Source organism: Thamnophis sirtalis, unplaced genomic scaffold, assembly GCF_051295495.1.
Source record: "Thamnophis sirtalis isolate CommonGarterSnake01/CBP01778 unplaced genomic scaffold, rThaSir2_p1.2 scaffold_4, whole genome shotgun sequence".
In the NCBI taxonomy this organism is placed as follows: Eukaryota; Metazoa; Chordata; class Lepidosauria; order Squamata; family Natricidae; genus Thamnophis; species Thamnophis sirtalis.
The window spans coordinates 36,989,034-36,999,561 of NW_028261384.1; the positions used below are offsets into that span (position 1 = coordinate 36,989,034).

General features: G+C 34.6%; 1 pseudogene; it reads left to right on the top strand.

The window, feature by feature from the left end:
* The first annotated feature begins 7,420 nt into the window (after nt 1–7,420).
* On the top strand, nt 7,421–7,547 carry LOC148045807 (U4 spliceosomal RNA; annotated as a pseudogene).
* The last annotated feature ends 2,981 nt before the right edge of the window (nt 7,548–10,528 follow it).

The window sequence follows — 10,528 nt, forward strand, 5'->3', positions numbered from 1 at the left end:
GCATGAAGGAAAGGATTTGGCTTATTCCAGATGTGAGCAAGGAAAGGTGACTATTTTTGCTTATATTTCTTGGTGTAACCCAGGTCTTCTCACTAGACCTTCTAGAGACCATTTTCTTATCATTTCTCTTTTATTCACCTCCAATTAAGTAGTGCAGTGATATGAAATAGGGGCATTGGAGCCAAGGTTCTGACTGTGCCACCCAGAAAAAAGAAGAATGTATAAGTGAAAGCACCAAGTGACTCTACAGCTGCCTGCTCTTTCTCTGGCCAACTTTGAATGATCTGGAGAGTGAAAGTGAATCCATATTGCCCAGGACTAGCTGCTCCTATGCATGGTTCAATGTCTTTCTACTTTCCACTTTTTGTCACCTTAAAAGTGCCATACCTTGTAGGAGTCTTCTCCTACAGCTCAAGCATTACTGTGCGTCATCATGTTGTATGATCCTGGTTGCTGAACATTTAAAAACAATCTCTATCATTTGGGAATATCCAAATCAGAAATATCTCCTATTCAATGCATTTTTCACCTTGCCAAGGCTTTTGTGATCCAGTTGCTCAAGTATATTTCTCTATCTATACAACACAGTTCCAGGAAGTTCTGGCTAGCACACTGAGCATTACATTCATGTTGATTATGGACTTAGAACATCTTCACACAGAAAGTAACAATGCTGAGAATGAAGTAAAATTTCAATTCATTTCCAACCAATCTTCAAGCCAAAGTTGAAGTCAAATTAACAGCATCCATTTATTTCAGCCTGTTTATTCACAGAGGAAAAGTTTGGATGATTGCAGTTTTCAATCATCAATGACTACATTTAAAAAGCAACCTTCATAGTAATGTATTAACATGATCAGCCATAGTTTTAAACATATCATTTGTGATGCAAAAGAGGTCCCAGGTGTGTGACTTTGTTAGAAGTTTGCCATTGGATCATTAGGTGGCAAGCTTTTTCTGAATTAGATGATTTTGAAAACAGTACTGTTGAAGTCAAATTAACAACATCCCATAAAGTAGATAAAAATGGGATAAAAATGAAGGAGCTTTTAAAAGTCCATGGATTGGTTTAAAGTTCTGAATAACAGTTTCATGTCCTTGTTTCCAATGTTAGAGATTCTTAACACATCACATTGGCTAATTTATTTTCTAAAATGTTCAGATTGAACAGGTATATTTCATGATATATCTGGAACAGAGGCAGCGGTTTCTCACAGAATGTATCATATTACAATTATGATTATCTCTTCATTAGCAAATAGATATTTCCTTGCATCCTTTTCTCTCTTTTTCTTGTTCACAACTATTTTCCATGGAATTACACAAGCATTATAGAGTAAGTATCAATGGATAGTGTATCTTAATAAAACTACATAGGTTTTTGGGTTGCTATCTAGAATTGTGTGACTTAAAACCTATAAAAGGCTTGACATTACAAAATAATGCCAAGGAAAATTTCTTTTGTCATGGTTTACAATATAAGAATAATAATACTTCCATTTATATTAGTACTGATTGCGATTATTGTATTAATTATGAATATAGAGGTTTTCATAATATAAGAGAGTCCTCAGGTTTTCTCATTATAATGTCCAAACAGTAATTCTCAGGGTGTGCCACAAATATGGAATTATTTTAAATCTGCTTCAGTGTCAATTCATTATATAAATTGCTACTTCCTATAAATGATTAAATTAGGAACAAGGTAACCTATTTACACTGCATTTGGTTCTGTGGATACAAATGCAATGAATGAACCAATAAACGAATTCTTATAAAGTGTCATTTTACACTAGAAGAAAAATAATTTGGGCTTACATATTTACAGTAGAGAAAAATAGTACAGAATGTTTTCCCAAAAAGTTATCCAACCCAATTAAATCATACAAATCGGGTTGGATAAGACCTCATTGTTTGATTGACTGATTTATATCCTCTTTTTTCTCAATATTTCTGGCTCCATTTCTTTCCCCCTTAAAAAAGTTCTATAAAATGGTTGGGCTGAGCAAAACAAGAACCGGTCTACAGTTTTGCAGCAAGCATCTGGATTTGGAAAAGTTCTGAGCCATTGGCCCAATAGAGACCTGAAGCCTGTAGGGTAAAGTCATGGACAACTGGTGGATCATGAGTCCAACAGTTTACAGGCAATTCATTCTTTTCATTACATTCTCCATACAGATTACTTTGTGGATACATTTGTGGCATCTGCTTTTGTATCAGGTGCAGAATGGCATAACATCTATGATATAAAATAAATGATCTTCCTATGAAATCATCCCTGGACTTGTGAAGTTCTGTTTGTGGAGCTTTCAGGATGAAACTGTATAGACCAGTGCTTCTCAATGTTGACAACTAAAAGAAGTGTGAATTTCAGCTATCAACATGCTGGTTGGGAAATTCTAAGAGTTGATGTCCACACCTTTTTAAATTGCCAAGATTGAAAAACCCTGGTATAAGCTAAGCAATTGTTAAGGATGTCTGGACCCACATATATCATGGACACATACCCTTTTCATTCAAAACATCAGGTGCAAATAATTCAATTATTACTGAGCCCATTCTGTTCATTTGTGGAATCATATTCTAAATTAGGCACCTCTTTCTACAGATTTGGGTGCCGTATGGTTAAGCAGAAAGGAAGTTCAGCTTTTGAGCCTTTATTATGCTGGACCTCGTTTTGAAGGGCAAGCTGTGGATAGGGTGAAATTAAGCCAATGAAGCATAAGTACAAAAGGGAGCAAGTGCGGGGGGGGGAGGTTTCCAGAAAGGTACATGTTTGAGACAAAGTGACTTTAGGATATGCGGGACGCTCTGGGAAGTGCCGGAGCCGAAGTGCATCAACCGCGCTAGAATCGTTTCCCGCCAGATCAGTTTGATTCACTTTCAGCAGAGCCGGGAGTGTCCCAGAAGCAGGATTGGACTCCTCCCGTTTTGTCACGCCTAACAAATCGAAAACTCGGGCCCACCGGCGGTTTAGAAATTACTGCAAATCCCCCGAAAATACCCAGGTAACAAACTGCCCTTGACAAATCGGGTGAAGCCAATGCTGCGCCCCCACGCTGGACTCTCTCTTAAAACGGATTCGAAAGCAATATCCAGGAAAACTAATTGTCTCGTGTCTCTCTCTGTTTCCATTTACCCACAAAACACTCGTCGCAAGAACACGTGCCTCATTGAAAAATCCCGCTTATCCCGGGGGAGGGGGCAGCGCTAGGCACCCTCGATTCCTGACCTTTCAAAACAACGTTCTCCGCCTTCGTATATGCGACATCGTCCCATTTAGCGAAACTTTTATTTCATCTCCCTTCGTGACCGCGTTTGCATTGTCCCAGCTGTCTGGAAAAATTCGAGTGCGCTTCGAAAGAACGTTACTTCACATTAGTTCAACAAAGTAACTTGATAAATGAAGGACATCGTGGTTATTTTTGCTCCCTTCACGCACTTCCAAAAGTCTCGTTTTGATTCTTTGATGTTTCAGATATTTAGACCCAATCCATGAGATTTCCAGTGCTTTGGTTAAAAACACGCACCCGCGCGTCAGTTTCATCTACCATTGGCGGCGGGGGGGGGGGTATGTGAATTGCAAGAGGCAGTGGCTTAAACGGAAATTGAGTCTGATTCTGTGGGAAATTAGTTTTGCAGACTTTCGTTGAAAAAAAAGTTTTGTTCAACAGATGCTCTTCAGGTCGCCCGCTGCACTGCGGATCGTCTGGGGCTGGTAAGAGTTTTCTGCACTTTTGGATCCTATTTCTTACCATGTTTATAATCGTCTGAAATCATTGTGATAATTCTTTCTAGTATTTCTTTCTGAAAAAAGTTGTTGATGGCTATAGAATCTGAGAAAAAGCCGGAGTTGCAATACTAGTTTTCTGTCCCTTTCTTTTTCCAAAAGAATTTAACAACCCTGATTGAATTTTGTATGCCTTATGTTTTATCATTTCAGTTGGCAGTTCCAGTATATCGGGATGAAATGAAATGCAGCCTTCTCTATTGCTGATCTTTCTGAGGAAAATCCTTCCTTCCTTCGCTCTCTCCTTCCCTTCTCATATCTATTAATATGTAGCAGCTTTAAAGTTGCCTGTTCTGTACTGTTGTGGTATGCTGGAAAAGCTGTATTTGGCTGCAAATATATAAACAGTTAAACTTCCACCAAAGCGAGGCTTATTTTTGAACTGATGTGAGTAAAGACGCACTGGCAATTGAGGCAACTCCCCTCCCCTCTGCCATTTATGGTAAAATACAAAATCTTACCACAATTACTTTAACTTTCATTAAGATGGTTTGGAGAAATAACTGGGCATCTCAAAGGCAAATATCTCTCTAGTGCTTCAGGTGAATTTTAAATAGGATTGGCTTTAATCTCAGATAGATGGAATGCATCCATGATTTGGGCTAAATTCTCTTCCCTTATTTTCCATGGTTAATGTACCTTGAAATTTCTTCCCAACCTGTTCTTGTCAATCACTCATCATTGATGTGGGAGAAGGAGCTTTGAAAGGTGGGGGGGATAGAAAAAGCAACAAAGTTGACCATTCATTTGAGCTATAAAATGCTTCAAGCCACTAAGTGAAGGGGGTTACTTAAAATAGTTAATGTTCCAGATCAAAGACAAATGAAATATGTTTATTCCATCTGTAGTGCACTTTAGCACTACAGATGGAAAGGATACCGTCATATTTAAAACAAATTATGCATAAGAAAAAGAGATAAAAATGAGGCTGAACTAAGCTTTTAATACTTGTGTAATGGACAGTGAGAGATACACAAAAGTAAAATGACAACAACAGTTTTTAAATATGTTGTGTGCATCTTGTTTAGGTCTTTCATAAGCGTATCAGTCATAAGGAATGCTCTTATGTTTTAAGGAGGGTCTAATTTATTTTAATTTGCTAGGATTATTTATTATGGTGAATCCATAAAAAATTGTACAACTACAAAATATATACAAAAAAATATATAAGAAAATAATTTCCATATATCTATATAAACATCTACATTTACATACTTACATACATACATATATTAATATTGTTTTTGTACAGTTTGTCCAATTGTGTAGGACAAATTACTAAATGTATGAAGTATAATGTATTGATGCATTCCTATTTTAGAATATTCCTAAATGTCAGTGCTAATCAGAGCAAAATACCTTATGTTTCTGAAATGCAATTTATTTATTATTTATAAAAAAATTGGGTGATGTTTATGAAAGAATAGACAAAACAAGTGTTGTGTGTGTGTGTGTGTGTGTGTGTGTGTGTTTATACACACAAACATACACACATACACACACATACGGGTATATATACATGTATGTGTGTCTATGCATATATATGTGTGTGTGTGTACATGCACACACGTGTGTGTGTGATATTTTATACAGTGGTCTTTATTGATTTAAAATTACTAATACAAAATAATATAAACAAGAAAATAATAGAAAGTGCAAAGTGGGAAAAGGAGGAATTGGGTGAGAAAAGGAAAAATTAAACTAAATTAAAATAAATGGACATTTACCCCTTCAACAAGACAAATATAAACTTTTTCAATAGCTTAATCAAAATTCTGTTCATCTCATGTCTCATCTTTTATTTATTTATTTTATTTATTGGCAACTAATAATACCCCATCTTTCAATCTTAATCAGCAGAAGTCCATTAAAAGCTAGAGAAATATACATGCCACACCCACACACACATATATACACATAGAAAGACATGCACATATGTGATTTTATTTATTGTTCGGGAATGCCAATCAAAATTACATTATTTTTTGTTATGCCTTTGTATTAAATGTCTTAAATTCTATATTATTTTAATCCATAAATTAAGATATTCATATATGGCCAAATTCCTAATAATCACATATTCCTATCAAGATTTGTATACTAGCTTTACTTAATAATAGTGGACTTTTATAGGATTCACTGAATTGATTCCTTTTTAAAAAAATCTTCACATACAATTGACAAGGATATTACAGAAATAACAGGTACAATCATAACTTACTTACAATCTGTTAATTGTATAAATTACCCACTTAATTTTGTATTCTTCAAGGTTATTTTAATCTGAAGACATGATCTTGACAGATGCCTCTGCATCTTCTAACTATAGATTTATTAAAGGTTATGATTTATAAAGACTTTTAGAACACCCATTATTTTAAAAAATAAGTAATATAAATAAAAATGTGTGAAATTTAATAAGGAGCAAGTGCAAGTTTATTTCATTGTTTGCTTTTTTAGGACCAACACTTCTGATGCCTCTGTAATCTTATCTATAGAACTTGATTTGGATAAGTAAAGAGAAATGAGTCTTCCTAATGTTCACTAGTTGCATCTGCATTTCCAGGTACAACTACTTATAATATTCAAAAGATATTCTGAAAAATGGAATGACTATAATGCACCATAAGAAGTAGGAATTAAAAGAGAAAAATGCCAGATGGAATTGATACCCATCCAGAATCAGCAACAGCAATAGTCTTATATACTGTATGTGTATTATAAACTACCCAGAAGGGGACCCCAAATTCACATCTGGATTTTGACTAATTTTTAGCTTTTAAAGATGGAAGATTGTTCAATGAGTTGCTAAGGAGCCTACAGTTTTAGTTCTCTTAATTCCAAGAAGACTAATATGAATTTGAATTCTTTTACTTTGTAAAATGTTTTCTTACTATGAATAAATTTGTTTTATTGTTTATTTTTGTACAATAAAGTCACCTTATGCAAAATATGTCCTGCATTTGTACTTTTTTAAACATCATGGGTCATTTTTGCAATTAATAAATCAGTTATTTAATAGTGAACATGCTGCATCTCTGTATTTTCTTATAATGGAGTAATCTTCATTGGACTCGATAGAATTTTTTTCTGAATAGGCACATATAGGATTGCTGTTTCATTTTGCTATTCCATGTATCTGTTTAGAATTGATGAAACTGCACCTTATTAAAATAAAAACAAAATTATAACAGTCAGCATAATTGACTGTTTAATGCAATGTATGTTATTTTTTAAATGTTTTTAAAAAATATTTTTAAAAAAAATATTTTAAAAATTTCATTAAACTCAGTGATGTTTTAATTCTAATAGGGCAAAAAAGTAATAAGGCAAAAAAAAGTTCATACTGTGGGCTTTGCTCTCAAATAAGTACAGTCAGGATCTTTCAGATATTTATATTCCTGTTTAATTATTTCTGTTATTATATTATAAGCAATGTTTGCTAGAAGGTGTAATATCCTTACTCATCACATTCAACTTTTTATCTATAGATAAATTAATAATTTGATATCTTTTTCATACAGCTGCTCTTAAATATCTACAGATATTTCAATGCACAAAGTTTGAAGAAAATAAGTTTCATAATAGCTAACTTTCATAATCTATGTAGCCCTAAATAAGCAAAGGCATGGCTTTGCGCAGTGGCAGTATTGTACCCAATGAGGTTTTACCCAGGCGCGATTATTGTTAATTGAAAACTTTTCCCAATAGTACACGAGTAATTGCTATTATTGCTTCATGATGCCAAACTGTTTTGCTTACCAAATCTCAGTATAGGCCTGTGATGACGAACCTATGGCACATGTCCCACACGTGAGCCGTTGTCCAGCACTTGCACCTCCCACTGGCCAGCTGATTTTTGGGTTTACCCTACAGGTGGGAGATGGACGCACATACCTTTCTCCTCACTTTCTGCAGCCCGTGCCTTCTCAGATCTCCAGAGATTTCCAACCCAGCACTGTTTTGAGTTGTGAGGCTTTCCCCTCCCCTTTCATCACTGTTTTGAGAAGGGAGGTTTCTCAAAACAGTGCTGAGAGGAGGAAAATCCTCCCTTTCCCCCCTATCAATGCTATTTTGCGAAGGGAGGATTTTTCCCCTCTCAGAAGCCTCTCCTCAAAAGAGGGCTGAGAATGGGAAATCCTCCCTTCGCAAAACACCACTGGGGGAGGGGGGAAGGGAGACTTTCCCCTCTTTCAGCACTGATTTGGGATGGGAGGCTTTCCTCTCCCCCAGCGCTGTTTTGGCATGGGATCTGCGGGGCAAGCGTATGGGGGTTCGCATGCACATGCGCATGGGGTGAGGGGAACATGGAGGGTGTCACACACAGATGTGCAGGGGTGGGCCATGTGGGCATTAGATTATGGTGTGGGCAGGTGCACATGAGTGGTTTGGAACCCCCCAAAAAGGGGGGAGTATGTCATCACTGGTATAGGCATACTCTCTGACCATATTCTATGAAGAAAATTTCAGCATTTGGAGACTGCTGTTTTATAAGAGCCTGTTATTTGGCATACATATACAGAGTATGTATAGTGGTGAAAATTCAGAAGTGAAATATAATTTTATTTTATTGTCCTGAAATATTTGCAAATAATGTTAATTCTATTAATTACTTGCACTGCCATTTATCAGCAATACTTGCCTAAGATATTATTTGGTGTAAGGCTTAGTTTTTTATCCTTTATACCACAGATATAACTCTCTTACAAATCTAGTACTGTAGAATGAACAGAATTTGAATAATATCACGCCAGTATTCTGGTGCTTCCTTCTCTCTTGTTCATGAGACTCTCTATCCAAGTATTGAAAATATGACTATCTTTGTTCATTGGTGGGTCTTTTTCATTCTGTTTATGGAATATAGACTTCGTTATAAGGGTTGTTTTAGAAGGTGTGTAATGTTGTTCAAAGTTGGTTGACTAAAGCAACCTATATACTCTTTAAATAAGTAAGATTTTTTGTTTAAAAATTATACTATGTATGCTTGGTGATTTATATAGGAAATAATATAATCATAATGTATGTCTTCTGATCATGGTAGAATAGAATTTGACTTTTGAAGATGAACATTACATTTAGGATTTATCTCTAAAAATATATATGAATACTTGTAATACCCAAAACAAAAATGTAGTAGTAGATTTTTCCTAATATGTAATCTAAAATATGATTGACCTTAATATTGATAATATTGGTTAAATCAAATATATTTTAGTTTTGAATTAACTTTAAAAAAGTAAAGTATTTATTTCTTAAAATGAATTGTATTTTATATCTTCACACAAAGCTACCTTTACATAATATTCTATAATATTTAATAACATTTGTTCTGTCAATTTAAATCAGGTTAGGAAACTTTTTTAGGAAGGTTAGGGAGGTTTTTTTTTTTAAAGATAGCAATCGAGGTACATTTCTGTATATTTTTGGAAGATGTTTACAGAGGGTATTGGAAAATTTGTGGGATAAGGTGTTAAATCCTAAAAATAGTATGTGTATCCTTTTTATTGTTGAAAACTAGTTGGTTGTTATGTCTCTGATTCTTGGTAGTCTGTTGATTAAATGGAGTGATGTAACTTCTATTGACTGTGGAAGTTACTCTAAAAAGGAATTTTTAAGCTATGTATACATACAGTATTTCCCAAAATATTGGAATGTTTTTTAACTTTTAAAATTATATACAGTATAATGTATCTTCTAGTAACACCAAATTTCACATTACAATGGGATTCTTTTAAAATAAATTATTATGTAATGGAGTGTAAATCTATTTTAATAAAATGTTTTTGTTCATAATTTTTGTTGAATGTTGTTTTTAATTTGGGGAGTACTACACTGGGGTACACATTTCCTATTATTTGAAAAGAAAGTGAAGATTCAAGCATTTTCCATTAAAACAGAATGATTGGATTATACCATTTTACCTTTTGTCTGCATTGTTAGCATTTGGTGATTTAAGGAGCTAAAATATTTGTATTTCGCAAATACTCCCTTTTGTTAGATAGTGCCATTTGCTACCAGTTTGTTTTAGGGCTTGATATACACTGTTTTGCTTGATTAAGACTAGCTCAGCTGCATGTTAATTCCATTTTCAAATAGAGAATTGAAACTTCTTTTGCTTGTTTTATTTTAGTTGCTCATATGGAAGCATTTCACTATCTAAGATATGTGGTACAGAAATTCACAGATGTTCAATCACAACTGCAATTAAAATATCAGAACTAACACCCAAGAGCAGTGCCATTTGGCAGTACTTCCAAGCATTTCATTTCATGTTTTGGCTTCAAGGTTTTTCTCTTCTGCTAAATGCCTATAAAATTACAATCAAGACAGATTCTCATTGTGCAGACAAGAAGAGACAATGCTTGGATAATAAACTCACTTATTTCATCTGCAATAAGCTGAATAGAATTGGACTTTTGGACATTATTTAAATAAAATTTAAATTAATTTAAAAGGAATATGTTCTATTTAAACTGTTAAGGATGCAAGGTTGTGGTTTTATTTCATATGCAAGGTTTGTTAAACCTGTGACTTTATTCTGATATAAAATTGCTAACTCCTTCCCTCTCCCCGCCCCCCCCCAAAAACCTGGGGTTTTGTTCTGCAGCAGAACAAAGCTGTGTATGGAGTCTGTGAAGAAATGAAATGAAACAGTCACTTCTATCAGTCAGCACCAGAAACTAACTGACTGTTTGCATTGACACCACTATAAACCAAAACAAAAAAAACCCAGATTCT